The 17,134-nt window shown below is 37.6% G+C and overlaps 1 protein-coding gene across 3 annotated transcripts in view; it reads left to right on the top strand.

Annotated features, from left to right (window-relative positions):
* The window catches only part of LOC105476980 (putative uncharacterized protein encoded by LINC00305), a 71,753-nt gene that overhangs the window by 10,252 nt on the left and 44,367 nt on the right, over positions 1-17,134 (top strand). The window contains exon 2 of one of the 3 annotated variants that reach the window (XR_984376.2): positions 6-655. The exons of the other annotated variants lie outside the window; for them this stretch is intronic. The gene's annotated coding sequence lies outside the window, so the exon portion shown is untranslated. Of the gene's footprint in view, positions 1-5; positions 656-17,134 lie in introns of those variants that run through there. 3 annotated transcript variants of the gene reach the window in all.

Consider the following 17,134-nt stretch of genomic DNA (forward strand, 5'->3'; position numbering starts at 1 on the left):
CCCAGGGAAAGCCCAACAGCACTGACATTTGGAAAGGCAATCTGAAGAATTTCAGTGGAGGAAATGAATATTTCTCATCCAAATCAGGCAACACTCTAAAACAAAGAAAACTTTAAGGAGTTTAGTTCCTAAAAAGGGTGGAGGTGGTTGACAGAAGGAAAACTAGTGGTTTATATTGTGTGTGTGCGCGTGTGTGTGTGTATGTTATTTAATGGCTTGTGTTTAACTCTCAGATAAATTCCTTTTTAGTAAATTCACATAGGTATTCCTCTCTAAACAATGTACAACTGATCTTAACAATGAAAGTTTAGGATTTCTGATAATTCATAGGTATAAAATAGGAATTCTCTGAGTGTGACATAGCAGGACTCCAAAGACAGCTTTGCAAAGGAGAATCACTCCTCACCAGCCCCAACTTCGGAACTGTAATTATGTATTTGAGTTGTTTAAAAGTGGTGCAACTCTTTACTTTTGAAACAAGTTGTGAGCCTCTGACATATGATATCTGCGTCCACATATGTACTCATAATTTAAAACATTTTAAATAAAGAAAATATTATTCTTTGGTGAATCGAATTCAAATAATAGTAGACAGAAAGACTATAGCTCATAATTGAAGTGCCCACATCTGTCACAATTTCCCAGGGTTGTCCTAACAAAGTGCCACTAACTGGGTGGCTTAAAATAACAGAAATGTGTTCTCTCACAGTTCTGGAGGCTGGAAGTCAAAAACGAAGGTGCTGGCAGGGCCATGCTCCATCCGAAGCCTCTAGAGAAAAATCCTTCTTTGCCTCTTTCAGCTTCTGGTGGTTGTCGGCAGTGCTGGCTGTCCCCTGGACTGTGGCTGCCTCATTCCGGTTTCCTCCTTGGCATCACATGGGGCTCTTGTTGTGTCTGTGTGTCCAGACTGCCCTCTCCTCTCCCTTAGAAAGACACCAGTCACTAATTAAGATTCATGAGAATCCAATAGGATTGCATTTTAACTTGATTACATCTATAAAGACCCTATCTCCAAATAAAGTCACATTATAGGTTCCATGAAGACATGGATTTGGGGAGGGGTGCAGGTGGACACTATGCAACCCAATGCAATGGCAAATCAAGTGAGCACCAAACAGCACCGCTACCCTTCATCCTCATGCCTTACATAAATTTTGATCAAGCCAGCGTGTCCTTCAGTCCAGCATGCTCTACACCTGTGTCCTGGACCGTCTCTCAGGCTGCGTTACTTCCCTTCCCGAGGCACAACAGGTCCTTGAATCTAAGGACTTGTGCTACACACAAGCCAGGCTCCTAAGCTCCCATCTTGTCATTTCCTTCTTCATGTTGTCTCTTCTGACAGCCCCACCGTCTACTCTGTGTTCCAAAGACTATTACTTAATTTCCACCAATTTCAGCCTTCACAGCTGATAGAGTTTGGCTCTGTGTCCCCCCCCAAATCTCACCTTGAATTGTAATAATACTCAGGTGTCAAGGGTGGGACCAGGTGAAGATACTTGAATGATGGGGGTGGTTTGCTCCATGCTGTTCTCACAATAGTGAGTGAGTTCTCACGAGATCTGATGGTCTTCTAAGGGGCTTCTCCCTTTGCTCTGCTTTCATTCTCTCTTCTGCTGCCCTGTGAAAAGGTGTCGTCTGCCATGATTGTAAGTTTCCTGAGGTGTCCCCAGCCATATGGAACTGTGAGTCCATTAAACCTCTTTCCTTTATAAACTACCCAGTTTCAAGTATTTCTTCATGGCCACATGAGAACGGACTAATACAACAGGCCAAGATTTTTCCAGTGTGGAAAACCCTCATCTGTACTTGGAAGGCAGATACCTAAACAAGTCCTGTATCATACATGCACAATCAGTAAGGACAAAAACACATTTTTAACTAGCATTACTACAGTTAAAGCCTATGGAACTGCCTACCTCCGAAACACCATCCTCCTGGGATAGAGCAGGTGGAGGCACAATTGCCACATTCTTCCCTGAGGCCACTCCAGAAGGGGTAGTCTGGGGTAAGCACCTGGTTGGAGCTGGGCCACTAGATGCAAGCCCTGCTGATTATTCAAACTTGAATGAAGTCCTCCAAGTCCCTCCCTCCCCATGCCCACCCTCAGAAGAATTGTAAGATGTCAGCAGTCTTTGGTTATGTGGGAAGCCAATCTATAATGAAAGAAAATAGGCCAGGCACAGTGGCTCATACCTTTAATCCCAGCAGTTTGGGAAGCCGAGGTAGGCCTAGAGGTCAGGAGTGCCAGGATAACCTGGCTAAGATGGTGAAACCCATCTCTACTAAAAATACAAAAAAATGGCAGGCATGGTGGTGGCAGCCTGTAATCCCAGCTACTCAGGAGACTGAGGCAGGAGAATCACTTGAACCCAGGAGGTGGAGGCTGCAGTGAGCCAAGAGCCGAGAGCCTACCATTGCACTCCAGCCTGGGCAACAGAGGGAGACTCTGTCTCAAAATAAAAAAGAAAAGAAAGCTGAAACAAAGCAAAGTGGAACAAATGGAGAAAGCCTCCTGCCAACATTGAAGGGCCTGAGCTGCATCTCAACAGAGATGTCATTCCCTGTTCCTGGATTGTGTCAACAAATTCCTCCCTTTATGCCAAAACCATGTACATTTGTGTTTCAGTCGCTAACAACCTCAGGGGTACTGACTGGCCTATGTACAGCCTTAACAAAATGTTCAAGCTGAAAAGAAGGAAGTCAGATGTCGTTATGGGTTAAACTGTGCCAGCCTCCCAAAAAACATATGCTGGAATCATAATGCCCGGAGCCTTAGGATGTTACCTTATTTTGGAGATAGGGTTTTCATAAATCTGTTCATGTTTAAAGGAGGTCATTAGGGTGGGCCCTAATCCAATATGACTGATGTCCTTATAAAAAGGGGTAATTTGGACAAAGACACAGACACACCAAGAGAACACATTGTGAAAAGACACAAGGGCAAGACAGTCACAGACAAACCAGAGACAGGCCTAGAACACGCGGTTCCCCACAGTCATCAGAAGGAATTGATACTTCTGATGCCTTGATTTCGGACTTCCAGCTTCCAGAACCGTGAGACAATAAACTCTGGTTGTTCAAGCCTCCCAACTTGTACTTTATTACAGCAGCTCAAGCAAACTAATGCAGACATTATCTATTAACTCCTTCATGACTAGTACGGAAACAGGCCCAGAGAGCTTAGCCTGATTGCTTCAATTCCTGTTGTAAGAGCTAGAATCAGAATACAGACCTCATAATTTATAACTCGATGCTGATTTTCATAATTGTATCCTAATTCATAGTCCAAAAGTTTTCCTGAAAACTTCACATGTACACTTTTGTTTCGGGAAAATATTACAATGATAATAATAAATCTGACAAGTAAATAAATTGTGAGAAAGAAAATGACACAACTTGGACCCCCATATTTTATAACAGCTGTCATAATATCCAGATCGGATCTTTTGGTTAAACATTCTCATTTAAAACCAATTTAGATAAATAATGATGAGTCATTTCACAAAGAAACAGCTTGGCAGCGAAATAAACAAGATTGACTAAAAGGTAGGTATGCAGAACACGTCAGACCTCATGTTGGGCTTGAGCGTTTTCCTACCATTGCTCCAGAAAGAAAAGCATTTTCTTCTCTAGCTAGGGAAGCAGAGAAGTCATATTTTCTCTATAATAAAGAAAAACAAATCTTGATCAGTTCAAGAAAATTTGTTTATATAAATACTGGACATAATTATGAAAATGTGATTTACCTGCTGTTTTCTTGCTAAGAACTTTTTTGCCTCCCCAAATAACATTCACCAGCTGTAGACAACTTCCTTGATTTCAGGCTATTCTTGTTTTCCAGGGTTTCCATATATGAATGCCCCAAAAGTGACGAATTTACCTTCGTGATTTTGAGTGATATTTTTCTTACAGTATCACAGGATGCTTGATATATTTATACTGAAATAATCTTCCATAAATTAAGAGTCTAGCATGGTACCATAGAAATTTAAAATATTTTTGTCTGAAGCCCCTCTGATGTTTAATACCTTAAAAACTATATTTCTCAACCAATATTTATTATGCATGTATACTTTTTAAAAAGCACTGTAATAAATGTTATGTTATTCAAGTATTTACTATTTTATATGAAGCTGGTTTCATCTAGGGTAAAGTTCTACTTTAACCTTTAGGAAAAGGGGAAACAGTGAATGTTTTCAGCCAGAAAAGAACAATAATAGATTTGGATTTTGAAAGATTAAGTTATAAACCATGAAAATGACATGTTGAAAGACCTTTTTTGTTGTTGTATGAAATGGGAAAATCAGGAAGAGTTTCCAAGGCATGTGTGATTTAAGCTGCTCCTAAAGAAGTAAGTAGGAGTTTTACTATGGAGTAGGTAAGGAAAAAACATCACTGGCTCTAGAAATAGACCTGTGCAAGACAAACAAAGTAGAAGAGGCAAGATGCTCACTGAGGACACTCCATGTCTGTGACTGGAGGTCATAGTAGAAAGATAGAAAGGAACTAGTTTCTGGGAGCCTATCTGTGACCTCGTCACAGCTGGGGTTTTATTCTGTAGGTGACTTTAATGAGGAGTCACTTACGACTTACATTTTAAAAGCACCATTCTGGCCTCAGGGTGGAAGATGAATTAGAGAGGAGTAAGTCTGGAAGTAGAGTCTTTCTCTCAGCTCTTAAAACTCAAAATTTATATAGGACTCTAAACTCCCACTCAAATCTGACTGCTCTTCTCCATCCACCTCTGGTCTGGGTCCTTGTTGTAATTCACTTAGAGTCAATCAATGCAATAGATTCCTCCCCAAACTGTATGTCCTCTCCTGTCTGTCCCTTACATCGGCCAGTGTAGCACACAGCCAGAAAGGTTAGCAGATGGTTTAAAATCCTCCACTGGCACCTCATCTCCTATGGAACCAGTTCCATCCTTTGAGACTGCTCTGAGACTGCCCTCCGAGGCTTCTCAGGTAATGAGCAAAGGGACGTAAACAACCCAAAATTGGCAACAGCGACAACAGGAGGCTCTTCTGGCTGAGCTTCTGCCATGTCGTGTCTGAAGTCCCAGCTGCTCTTATGCCTGCATGTGCCCTGGAACCATGTGGAGGAATCACTAATTCTTTTGACTTTGCTTGTCAGCACAGCTGGCCACACAGCCAGGCCCTCCATCTTTCCTGACTTTATCCTGGTTGCGAAGTCATTCTGGGATGGTGTCACCCTCAAAAGACTAAGGCAGAAGCCACCCAGAGAGTCCTCAGCGCTTCCTGGGCGTGACACCTCAGCCATTTTTCCAGCACTGCTATGCCCACAGCACACACCCCTTGTCCTCTGGAAGGAACAAGACCTTCTCTTCTCTGCTCTTCCCAACACCAAAGAGGTCAGGCTGGGCCCAGAAGAATCATGGAGCTGTGGCTAAACTCATACACTGTGGAGTCAGGTGACACTGCATACTGATTCAGAATCTGCCACTCAGTGGGAATGTAGTCTAAAGTTAACTTTATTAAGCTCTGTATTTTGTGTTTTGTTTTTCTTATAAAGAGTTAATACAATGATGGTATCCATGAGTTACTGGGTCGGGGAGGAAATTATCTAAGGTTAATACAAGGTGATGTACGTACGGAATTTGGCAGAGTGCCTGAAACAGATCATTACTGAAAACATGCAAATAATTAATATAATGAGGCGCCCCTTTTTATTGTCACACACATATAGATGTAAGGAACCAAGAGAAAATAAAGTAATTCTCAAGTGTTTAAAATTAATTATCTATTAATCTATTTAACAATAGAGTTACTGCTAATTGTTTTGTTCATGCAAATGCCCTAGAATAATTCTGCCTGTCTATCTTGGAGAAATCACTTAAAATGATATTTTTCTTTCCTAAGCCTTTCATTCATTCCTACCAAATATAGGTAAATTATAAGGCAGTTTCCCAACTTCCTTCACTTTTTATGTAAATAAATGCAACAATTATTTATATTGAGCTAAAAATTTACATCTTACTTAAAACTGGCATTATTCTGTTATTATAAAACAAAATAAAAATACTTTTTACTGCAACTGCATCAAGTAATGGAAAATAAAAAACACCCTTGAACCCAGGGGACAAAGAATCAGGCTAGAAAAAATTAGAGACTTTTTTCATTTTGGGGAAGATAATTGACTTCTTCCATGTTTCTTTATTTCAAAGAGTGCAAGCTTGTGAGCCATCTTGGCATTATCCAATCCCCATTTCTGATGACACTTCTGGAGCTATCTTCACATAGCACATTGTCTTCCACAATTCAACCACCTAGAGCAGACTTGTTCTCTGGTTTGCCTGCTTGTTGCACCAAATCCCTAACAAGTGATGCTACCACATTTCTAGTACTTTGCTAGCAATCACCACCATCTCCTCATCTATAAATTAAGCATCATAGGCTATCCCTTATTCCACTGAAATATTGTGAGAAACCATTACATAAATGCTGTTTGAGCCCTTCATGGACAGATGCTATATATAAGAAAAAATTATTGGCTTTGTATTTCAAATCTGAACTACATGACATACCAGCAATACAGAAGCAGGCACTTTCCTCTCACATAAATGGATGATTTATCATTTCTCTCCTGCAGCTGCCCAATTCACTTCCTTTCAATTTTTCTACGTAGATTTAGCTTTTCCTATCTGAATGATCTCTGTCAATGGGTAATTTAAATTTCTCGACAGATGTCACATAAGCCAAGCATGAATACTTTTTAGGTACAAGTCAAATTTGCAGCATAGTGTATAGAAGTCAAGGTTTCCATTATAATCTAAAATGATAAAGAAATGAATACCGTATTTTTAAAATAAATGGTAGCATGTAGTTCCAACGTTTAGTCATGAATATTATTCAAGTTGTTTAAAAAGAAACTCTTTTAGTAACACATATCAATTGATGAACATATTATTTCCACCTTTTAACCTGCAAGTTCTCACATTTTTGTAGCCAGGCTTCTGCATAATAGAACAACACAGGAGCCTATGAGTTAGGTAAGCTCCAAAGAAAAATCTAAGCGAGATGCCTCCCCCTTTTCATTGGTCTGTGAATATCAACACAAGTTGATAGTTGAAATTTAAATCCATGGCCAACCACCTCTGTTAGTTGTCCTTTACCTATAGACTAAAGCTCCATTTCATAGGATGGTATGAAAGGTCCTTCACAATAGCATCTCCCCTACCTCCCCAAGTTTATCTATCATATCTCCTTCCTATGCAACATGAACATCTCAATCTTTCTTAAACAAGCAATTATTGAACAAGGTGGTTCAATAATCTGGAATGTCATTGCCCCCACTTCTGTTTACCAGGAAACTCATATTAATATTTGTCAACTGAATTCATCAATTACAGCACAAATATCAACCCCTCTGTGAAGATTGTCCTGAATTTCTTATACAGAGCTGATGAATCCCTCCTCTCTGTTCCCATAGACTTTTTTCAAACTTTTATTTCAATTAGTCCATTATGTAGAGAAATATTTACTTACCTATCTATTAATGCGTAAGGTAAGTAAAATTTATTGGGAAAAAATGCTTTCTTTAGCTATGTATTTTTTTGGAAATGTGTTTGGCACACAGTAAGTAATGTATTATTGATTGATTGGGTAACTGAAAAGGTAGAACAGATGGATGATAATGATTATTCTTTTGATTGGCAGAATGGCAGAACTTTAAGAGATTTAAAACACACAGAAATTGTAAGCAAAAGGGACCTAATTATTCTCCAATGTGCTAAGCACATAATACATAAAATTGAGTTAACAATCACTGAGCACATATTATGTATAAAACCTTGAACTAAGAATGAGAAGCACGAAGATAAAAGCATAATGTCTCCAAATTTATGGAATACACAGACTACTGAAGATACATAGAATGCATTAAAGTAAGTTTTGTATTCATTTTGGCTTATCGTCTGTGGTATACAGGGTAAAAGAGAATGTTCTTGAAAATGACATGCACAGACAATTGAAAACGGGCATACACTCCAAGCAGTCTTCTCAACATTTAATTTTCAAACCCCTTTTTCTTTTTCTAGTTAATTTGTTTCGCAAAATGAGTGTTTTGAATTTAACCTCTTTCTGCCTTTACCAATTCTACAAAATAAACAAGTTCATGTGAAATGGCTACAAGGAAGCTAGGAAAAAGAAGCAATTGGAAAGATGGCAATTGTCCATGAACTAAGTAAATATCACATAAGGCAAAATGTAAAATAAGAATAATATTATAATGGATATTTTCAGATTTCCTTTTCTCATATCTAACCAGGTCAACTTTAAAGGTTTGCAAACCTCAGCAGAAGATTCCTGAATAGGAAACATGGACAATTAAATGGATTTTTAATATTTATTCAAACCTATTTTTATTTTAATAATAAGAGGTTTCAGTTCTAACTTCAGAGGAATAACTGCAAAAGTATGGAACTTGTTCAGGAGAACACAGTGAAGCATTAGGGCATCCCTGAAGCTCTTGGTACCCAAGGCACTTAGGTATGATTTTTTAAAAACCTATCCACATAACCCCAATTTTTTAAATGCAACTTCTAACATTAAATCATATTAAAACGAATACAATTTTAAAATTAGCAAACCAGTCACTTAAGAGGAAAGAGAGACACATCAAGTAGCTTGCATAATTTTATTGTTCAACTAGGTGTTAATTTTAGTATTAGAATTCCAGAAAGACAAAGTAAAATGAAAACTACATTGCAATGTATTCCTCCTACCTGATTAAAAGAAACAGGAGTCTTTTAGTTTTTTGTCTTTCTTGGAAAGTAAATTACATTCCCAGAATAAGGCACTCTTGAAGAAATTAAAAAATGTATTGCATGAATTCTGTAATGAGAGATGATAGACTCATAATAGACAATATCTTCCACTGAAGTTTTATAAAAGATCCAAAACCAAACAATAAAAAAAGTATTTTTACAATTGATTCTGTGTAAAAGCCAACCCACTCAAGTTCTCCACTCCTCATTTCAGGGGCAATAGTTAAAATATTTAACAACAGAATGGCAGATGCCTCAGTATTGGTGCAGAGTTCCAGAAGAATCTTGCTGTGTCAGGGTTATTTCCCTTATTTGCTGGATTGTGGGAATCTCCTGGGATCCTGAGGGAAGGTCTTTGACTGGAAGGGAGTTACTTAGGAGGTTGAATGCAGTGATTATTTATCAACTGGCATAGAAGTATTTCAATATTTTAACAATAAGTATGGCCATGCCTATACACACAGCTGTGTATGTAAGTCTAGAGTGGGATATGAAATACTACCTGTGACCAGAAGAGCAAATAAATCATAAATTCAGAGAATTTCTCCCAGCACTCCACCCCCAATAATTTTAAGGTGATGGCTGGCTGTGATTTTCATTTCAGTGCTCCCGGGTAAATCAAAGGCAGCTGCCAGTCATGTTGAACACCCCCACCAAGACTGTAGTTGTGAAGCTTTAAATAAAATAACATTTTGCAGTAGGTAAAGGTTTTTCAACTTCCTTTTCAGTTTATGTTAAGAGCAGTTCAAGATTCTGACCTGGAGGTGACAGGTGACAGGTGGCAGGTGATGGTGTCACAGACTAAAAATTTATATCTTTTTCATTCACCTCATTTGGGTCAAATAAGCCAAGCTGATGAATAGCTAGGTGCTTTCTACATTGCACAAGCAGCTCAGGAATCTTGCAAAGATCACTCTTCCAGAGAATCACCTTTTCTATTTAAATCTTTATAAAGTCAGGCTACATTGAATGTAAGTGACTTGGGTTGTTCATTTGCAAAACAATTAGACAGACACCATTTTTTGATTTAATCTGACACTTTACATTAGTATCCTGCAGTGACATTGGATGTCATTGATAGCAACTTTAGAAAAAGAAAAAAAAAACCCCAGAAGAAGAAAAAGATTTCTTATTGGAGTAACCTAGTTCTACCTTGAGAGCTCAGCATGTAAACTGAAATCAGCCTCCCTCCTCCCAAAATTAGCTCAGTTACAGAAACCCAAACTTCCTCATTCCTAGCACATTCGGGGCCCTCTACATGAGAATAAAATTTAGAAAAGAGAGTAATCCACAAGATAAATTCAGCCCTATTATTTAAGGAGTTTGGATGAGAATAACAATGCAGAAACACACATTGAGAAACATGGGTTACTAATGACAACCATCCCACATAGCAGGTAGAAGTTCGAACAGAGATTGGGTCCATTGGGCTGGCTTCCAAGGACTTGATAAAGGGGTTACTTCCTTGGTTATCTTACCATGACCTGGGGCTGATTCCAGGCAAACTCTGTGAAAACAGGCACACTATGCATACACACATCTCTGGATAGAACAGATATAAACCAGGTTTTTCAGGATGAAACCAGGCTGATGATTCATTAAGCTACAAAGAGACATGAGACCACCATTTGGACTGAGACATGGGCATTGGCAAGGACTTGCCCATTGAGATTTTAGCCTTCAGTGTCAATTTCACTTGCCAGTAGTGTGACCTTGGTGCAGTACCTCACGTCTCTGAAAGCCTCAGGGTTTGATCTGCAAGATAAGGATAATAAAATTACCTCATGTCAGTATTGTGAGAAATTAACAAGTGATACATGTAAAATGTTTACCACAGGGCTAAGCCACAAAGCATATGTTCAAAACCTGAGAAAGCAGGTATTAAGGAAAGCAGAGCTATAGAAAGTATATTATCATACCTGTAATATAGCAGTGACAAGGGACCCTAAATATTGAGATGAAGGAGCAAAAATTAAGGATAAATTATCATTGATTTCTCATGTTATTTTGGACACCTAACATATTATTTGGTTTCAAAACTGGTTACTTGGCAGGGGGTGGGAAGGAAGGTTACTCTTTCATTGATCTATAACTGGGATATATGTAATTAAGATTAAAAAAAATTTCTAGACCATGTAACAAACCTGCACGTATACCTCCAAATCTAAAATAAAAGTTGAAAAAAATTTTTCCTGAAATCAAAAGTGCTTAATGTCTGAAATATTTTCCTTACCTGATTAGAGATAATGAAGTTTAAGTAATTCTATGAATATTATAATTTTCGACAATCTAATGCAGTAGACTGATAAAAATCCTAAATCAAGAGTAGTTATTTGGAGAGATCTCCTGAGTGCTTAACACTACACTAGGGGCTGAGAGATGTAAAGATGAAAAGTCTGTAAGCAACATGAAAATACAGCTGGACATGCTTTGATCACTACTCAATCATTCAATCTCAAGCATTAATTTGATCATTAAGATGCATCTTATAAACATTTGTGGAATGAATGAGCCAGTCTCAGAATTCCCATACTAAGAAGGGAAGGAGATGAATGAATAAATTATTAAGGGCAGCTCTGAGCAATCCTATATCTCGGTGAACAGCTCCTTGTTCATAGAGGCTGAGCGAGAGTCTATGTTTGTCAGCATGTCTAACTGAGGGGCAAAGAAGGGGCCTAATAATGCCCATTTATATTTTATAGAAAAAAAAAGTAGCCCCTTACAGTATCTTATAAAATAGCTGCTATTGTCCTTTTTCTTGTGAAAAATACAATTACTGTAATTGTTTTAAGAAAGTATATTCATTGCAGAAAATTTTGAAAATATAGAAAATAATAAAGGAACTAAAATCACTTATAATGCAATCATCTAGAAATGATCCTTATGAAGAAGGTTTTAGTATAATTACTTCAACTGTATGAATGATAATTGGAACAGAGGGAAGATTCAAGAAGGAGAGGCTATATGAGAAACTATCATCACCATCTAATTGCAAGGTAGCTCAATCTGCTTGTGCTGCGGTAACAAAATATCATAGCCTGGGTAAATTATAAAGAACCAAAATGTATTTGCTCATGGTTCTGGAGGCTGAGAAGCCCAAGATCAAGGAAATAGTGTCTAGGAAGGGTTTTCTTTCTGTGTTATCTCACAGTAGAGGGACAAAAGAGAGTGAGACAGAGAAGAACCAAACTCTCCCTTTTATAATGTATCCATTACTGCAATAACAAACACACTCCCCCTGATAATGGCATTAATCCATTCATGCCTAATCACCTCCCATTAGGCCCCAGCTCCCAACACTGTCGTACTGGGCATTAAGTTTTCAATGCATGGTTTTGGGACAACACATTCAAACCATAGCACAAGGTAGTAAGTATCAGACTCACTGTGAAAGGAATGAGGAAAGGAGGATAAGAGGACCAATTTAAGAGATAGAGAGATAGATAGATTTAAGACATATATGGATGGATTTAAGATATACATGTATGTATATATTTTCCTTTTTAAGTAAAATATTATCATTGAGATATGCTTAATGTATCTCATTAAACATATTGCAATGATAATTAGTTCAAAAGATTAGCCATGTAACGCTACTAGTATAATTAAGGGATAAATATTTAAGAATATGAATTAAGATAAAAGTAATAATCTTCAGGGATTTTTTTTTATTTAATTGTGAAAGAAAAGCCAACATCTATTTTAGAGACTTGGAACCAAAATGTGAGTGAGAAGTTAAGATGAGGGGAAAAGATACTGGGAGCACTGGGGTATGAGTGGTAGCAGATGCCCAGGGAATCAATGAGTTACTGAGAAGCTGAGTGCTGAAGGCAGGCTGAAGGGGGAAGAGACTTTTACAAGTTATCCTAGCTAGAAAACCAGGACAAGGCAAATGAAAAACTAGAGGCAGGAAATAAATAGTTTAAGTGTGGAGGCAACAATTTCATGTCTTAGCAAGAAGATTTCAAGGATGAATGTTGTTGGTAAGATAGTTATTTACATGCTTTTGATTGAAAATATTCTACAACTCACTGTGAGTGGTGTCAGTGTATTAGTAATTAATGGAAAGGATGGATGGTTAGGAAAAGAAAACAATGAATATATTCCATAAGTTAATCAGATCAAAAAGTGGGGCTTTCATTGAAATTAATTCAGAGCAAAAAGGTATTGAATTTGGACTTAGACTTCCTAGGTTAGATGCCTGGTCATTCCACTGATGCGATGCAGGATTCTAGACAGTTTATTTAATCTCTCTATGCTTCAGTTTTCTTCTAAAAATCAGGAAAAATTAGAGAACCACCTCACAAAGGTAGATGTGAGGATTAAATAAGTATCGATAAAGCACTATGTGCCTGACACACAGTGACTGCTATGTAATTGTTTGACAGTATCATCATCATCATCATTATAATCATTATTATTAAATGATTAGTAAGACTTTATTAGAGATCAAGAGCTCAAATTTAATACAACAAATATTTTCTGAGAATTTTATAAATGCAATTAGTAGGAAGAGTGATTGGGATATATTAAGACTTGTGTTTGTCCTCAATTCATTTTTTTAAAAATTTAATCAGTTTGGCAACACACTTTTACTGAGTGTCTAGATATGCCAGGTGTTCTACCTGGCAGAGCATGGAGACAATAACACAGTGTGATTAGTGCCCTGACAGAGGCACACACAGGTGCTATAGGACCACAGAGTAGTGACCTTTTAGTCAGGAAGATGTCTGTGAACTCTTCCTGAAGGACATGAGGAAACCAGCTGAGAGAGATACAGGACTGCAGGCTGGCCATTCAGCCATTACATTCAACCAGTTAGGTTCTGATCTGTGGATGACCATGCCATGCAGAGGTTAAATATTGTGACTGTCATTCCTGGAGAAGTACAATCTGGAAGGCTAATCTGAGGTACATGTATAAGTGAAGAGCAAGGGGAATATCTCAGAAGGCTTTTGGGAAGAGGTAGTTCTTACAATGTGTCTTAGTTCATTTAGAGTTGCTATAACAGAATGCCTGAGACTGGGTAGTTTATAAGGAAAACAAGTTTATTTAACTTATGATTCTGGTGACTGGAAAGTTCAAGACTGGGTACCTGCATCTGGTAAGGGCCTCACCTCCAAAAGCAGAAGGGAGCGGTGTGTGCCAAGAGATTACATGGTGAGAGATGGGTGGGTTCCTATGGGCACAGAGGAAGTGGAGGATGGTGCTGTCAGAATCTTTTTAACAACCAGCTCTCAAGTAACAAATACAGCAAGAACTCCCTCACCTTTGACAGAGGGCATTAATCTATTCATAATGAATCCACCCACATGACCCAAATACCTCCCACCAGGCCCCACCTTCCAACATTGCCACCTTGGGGATCAAATGGGAACATGAGGTTTGAAGAGGACAAACAACCAAATCATAGCACATGGATCCTGAATGATAATGTATTAGCATATAGAAATGGAAAGGAAAGAGCATTCTTAAAAAAATAAAATAGGATGAGCCAAATGACGAGGTTGAGGTGAGTGAGAAGAAAAGCATATAGAGTATGTATTGAGGTACTGCTGCTTTGTGAATTTATTAGCAGAGAAAGGGCTACAGTGTGATTTTTTAAAAAAAGACTGGGCATTTTCAGAGGGTCTGGTGGTATAGGAAGGCCATTTTTGGATTAAGTAGTCTGATTTGATTCTGAAATTTGAGTCTTGAATATTCCTAAAAAAGAAGTGCATTATCAGAAGATAATTCCAAGTTCATTATGAAGGAGTTAGTGGAAGTAGAGTGGCATATTTGGCTACAGCTATAACCCAGATGAAAAGAGAAGAGATAAACTAGGGCAGTTCCTTAGGAAGACCAAGAAGAGGTAATCGCTTTCACAACTTCTATTCAACATAGTACTAAAAATCCTCGCCAGAGAAACCAGGCGAGGAAAAGAAAGGCATCCAAATTGGAAAAGAGGAAGTCAAGTTATTCCTATTCACTGAAGATATAATCTTACATCTAGAAAAACTAAAGTCTCCACCAAAAATCTCTAGATTTGATAAATGAATTTGCAGGATGCAAAATCAGTGTACAAAAATCAGTATTGATTCTACATAGCAATTACAATCTAGCTGTGAAACAAGTCAGGAAGACAATCCCATTTACAATAGCTACAAAAAATAATGAAATATCTAGGCATATATTTAACCAAGAAGGTAAAATATTTCTACAAGGAAAAATAGAAAATACCGATGCAAGAAATCAGAGATAATACAAACAAATGGGAAAACATCTCATGCTCATGGATTGGAAGAATTAATATTGCTATCATTAAAATGACAATCCTGCTCAAGACAATCTACAGAGTTAATGTAATCTCTATCAGAATACCAACATCATTTTTCACAGAATTAGAAAAAAAATCATAATATTCCTTAAAACCAGAAAAGAGCCCAAATTGCCAAATCAATACTAAGCAAAAAGAACAAAGCTGAAGACATCACATGACCTGATTTCATCTTATACTACAAGTCAATAGTAACCAAAACAGTATGGTACTGGTATAAAAATAGACACATAGATTAGTGAAACAAAATAGACAACCCAGAAATAAAGCCACATTTTTTACAGCCAACTGATATTTGACAAAATAGACAAGACCATACACTAGAGAAAGAACAACCTTTTCCATAAATACTTCTGGGAAAATTGGATTATCATATGCAGAAAAGTGAAACTGAACCCCTATCTTTCACTGTATATGAATATCAACTTAAGATGAATCAAAGATGTAAACATAAGACCTAGAAAATACTAGAAGAAAACCTAGGAAAAACTCTTCTGGACATTGGTCTAGGCAAAGAGTTCATAACTAAGACCCCCAAAGCACCAACAACAAAAACAAAAATAGACAAATGAGACTTAAACTAAAAAGCTTCTGCACAGCAAAAGAAATAATCAGTAGAGTGAACAGACAATCTACAGAATGGGAGAAAATATTTGCAAACTATTCATCTGACAGAGGATTCATATCTAGAAATTACAAGAAGCTCAAACAACTCAACAAAAAATCAAACAAAGAAATAATCCCATTAAAAAGTTAGCAAAAGACATTAATAGACATTTCTCAAAAGAAGACACAAAAATGGCCAAAAGACATGAAAAATGCTCAACATCACTAATTATTAGAGAAGTTCAAAGTAAAACTACAGTATCGTCTTAACACCAGTCAGAATGGCTATTATTGAAAAGATAAAGCATAACAAATATTGGTGAGTTTGTGGAGAAAAGGGAACTCTTATATACTGTTCCTGGGAATGTAAATCAGTACAACCTCTATGGAAAATAGCGTGGTGATTTCTCGAAAACTAAAAACAGAAGTACCATTCTATCCAGCAATCCCATTATTGGGTGTCTACGCACGGGAAAAGAAATCATTGTATTAAAAAGATACCTGTGCCAGTATATTTATTGCAGCACAATTCACAATAGCAAAGATATAGAATCAACCTTAGTGTTTATCAACAAATGACTGGATAAAGAAAATGTGGCATATATACCTAATGGGATACTATTTAGCCATAAAAAGAATGAAATCATGATTTTTGCAGCACAATGGATGGAATTAGAGGCCATTATCTTTTTTTTTTTTTTTTTTTTATTATACTTTAAGTTGTAGGGTACATGTGCATAATGTGCAGGTTTGTTACATATGTATACTTGTGCCATGTTGGTGTGCTGCACCCATCAACTCGACATTTACATCAGGAATAACTCCCAATGCAATCCCTCCCCCCTCCCCCCTCCCCATGATAGGCCCCGGTGTGTGGTGTTCCCCTTCCTGAGTCCAAGTGATCTCATTGTTCAGTTCCCACCTATGAGTGAGAACATGCGGTGTTTGGTTTTCTGTTTTTGTGATAGTTTGCTAAGAATGATGGTTTCCAGCTGCATCCATGTCCCTACAAAGGACACAAACTCATCCTTTTTTATGGCTGCATAGTATTCCATGGTGTATATGTGTAGAGGCCATTATCTTAAGTGAAGCAAGTCAGACACGGAAAGACAAATACCATATGTTCTTACTTATAAGTGGGAGCTAAATAATGAATACACAAAGGTGTAGACTGTCAAATGATAGACAATGAAGACTCAAAAAGGTAAGGGGGCCGAGAGGGGTGGATGATGAGAGGTTTTGGGGTACAGTGTACGTTATTTGGGTGATGGATACTCTAAAAGCCCTGACTTCACTACTACACAATCTATGGATGTAACGAAATTACACACATATCCCATAAATTTATACAAATTTTAAAAAGAAGAGGTGATCAGCAATGTCATGCCAAATGTTTAGTGATTTGCTTTGTTTAAAATAATCACACA

This window comes from Macaca nemestrina, chromosome 19, assembly GCF_043159975.1.
Source record: "Macaca nemestrina isolate mMacNem1 chromosome 19, mMacNem.hap1, whole genome shotgun sequence".
Classification (NCBI taxonomy): Eukaryota; Metazoa; Chordata; class Mammalia; order Primates; family Cercopithecidae; genus Macaca; species Macaca nemestrina.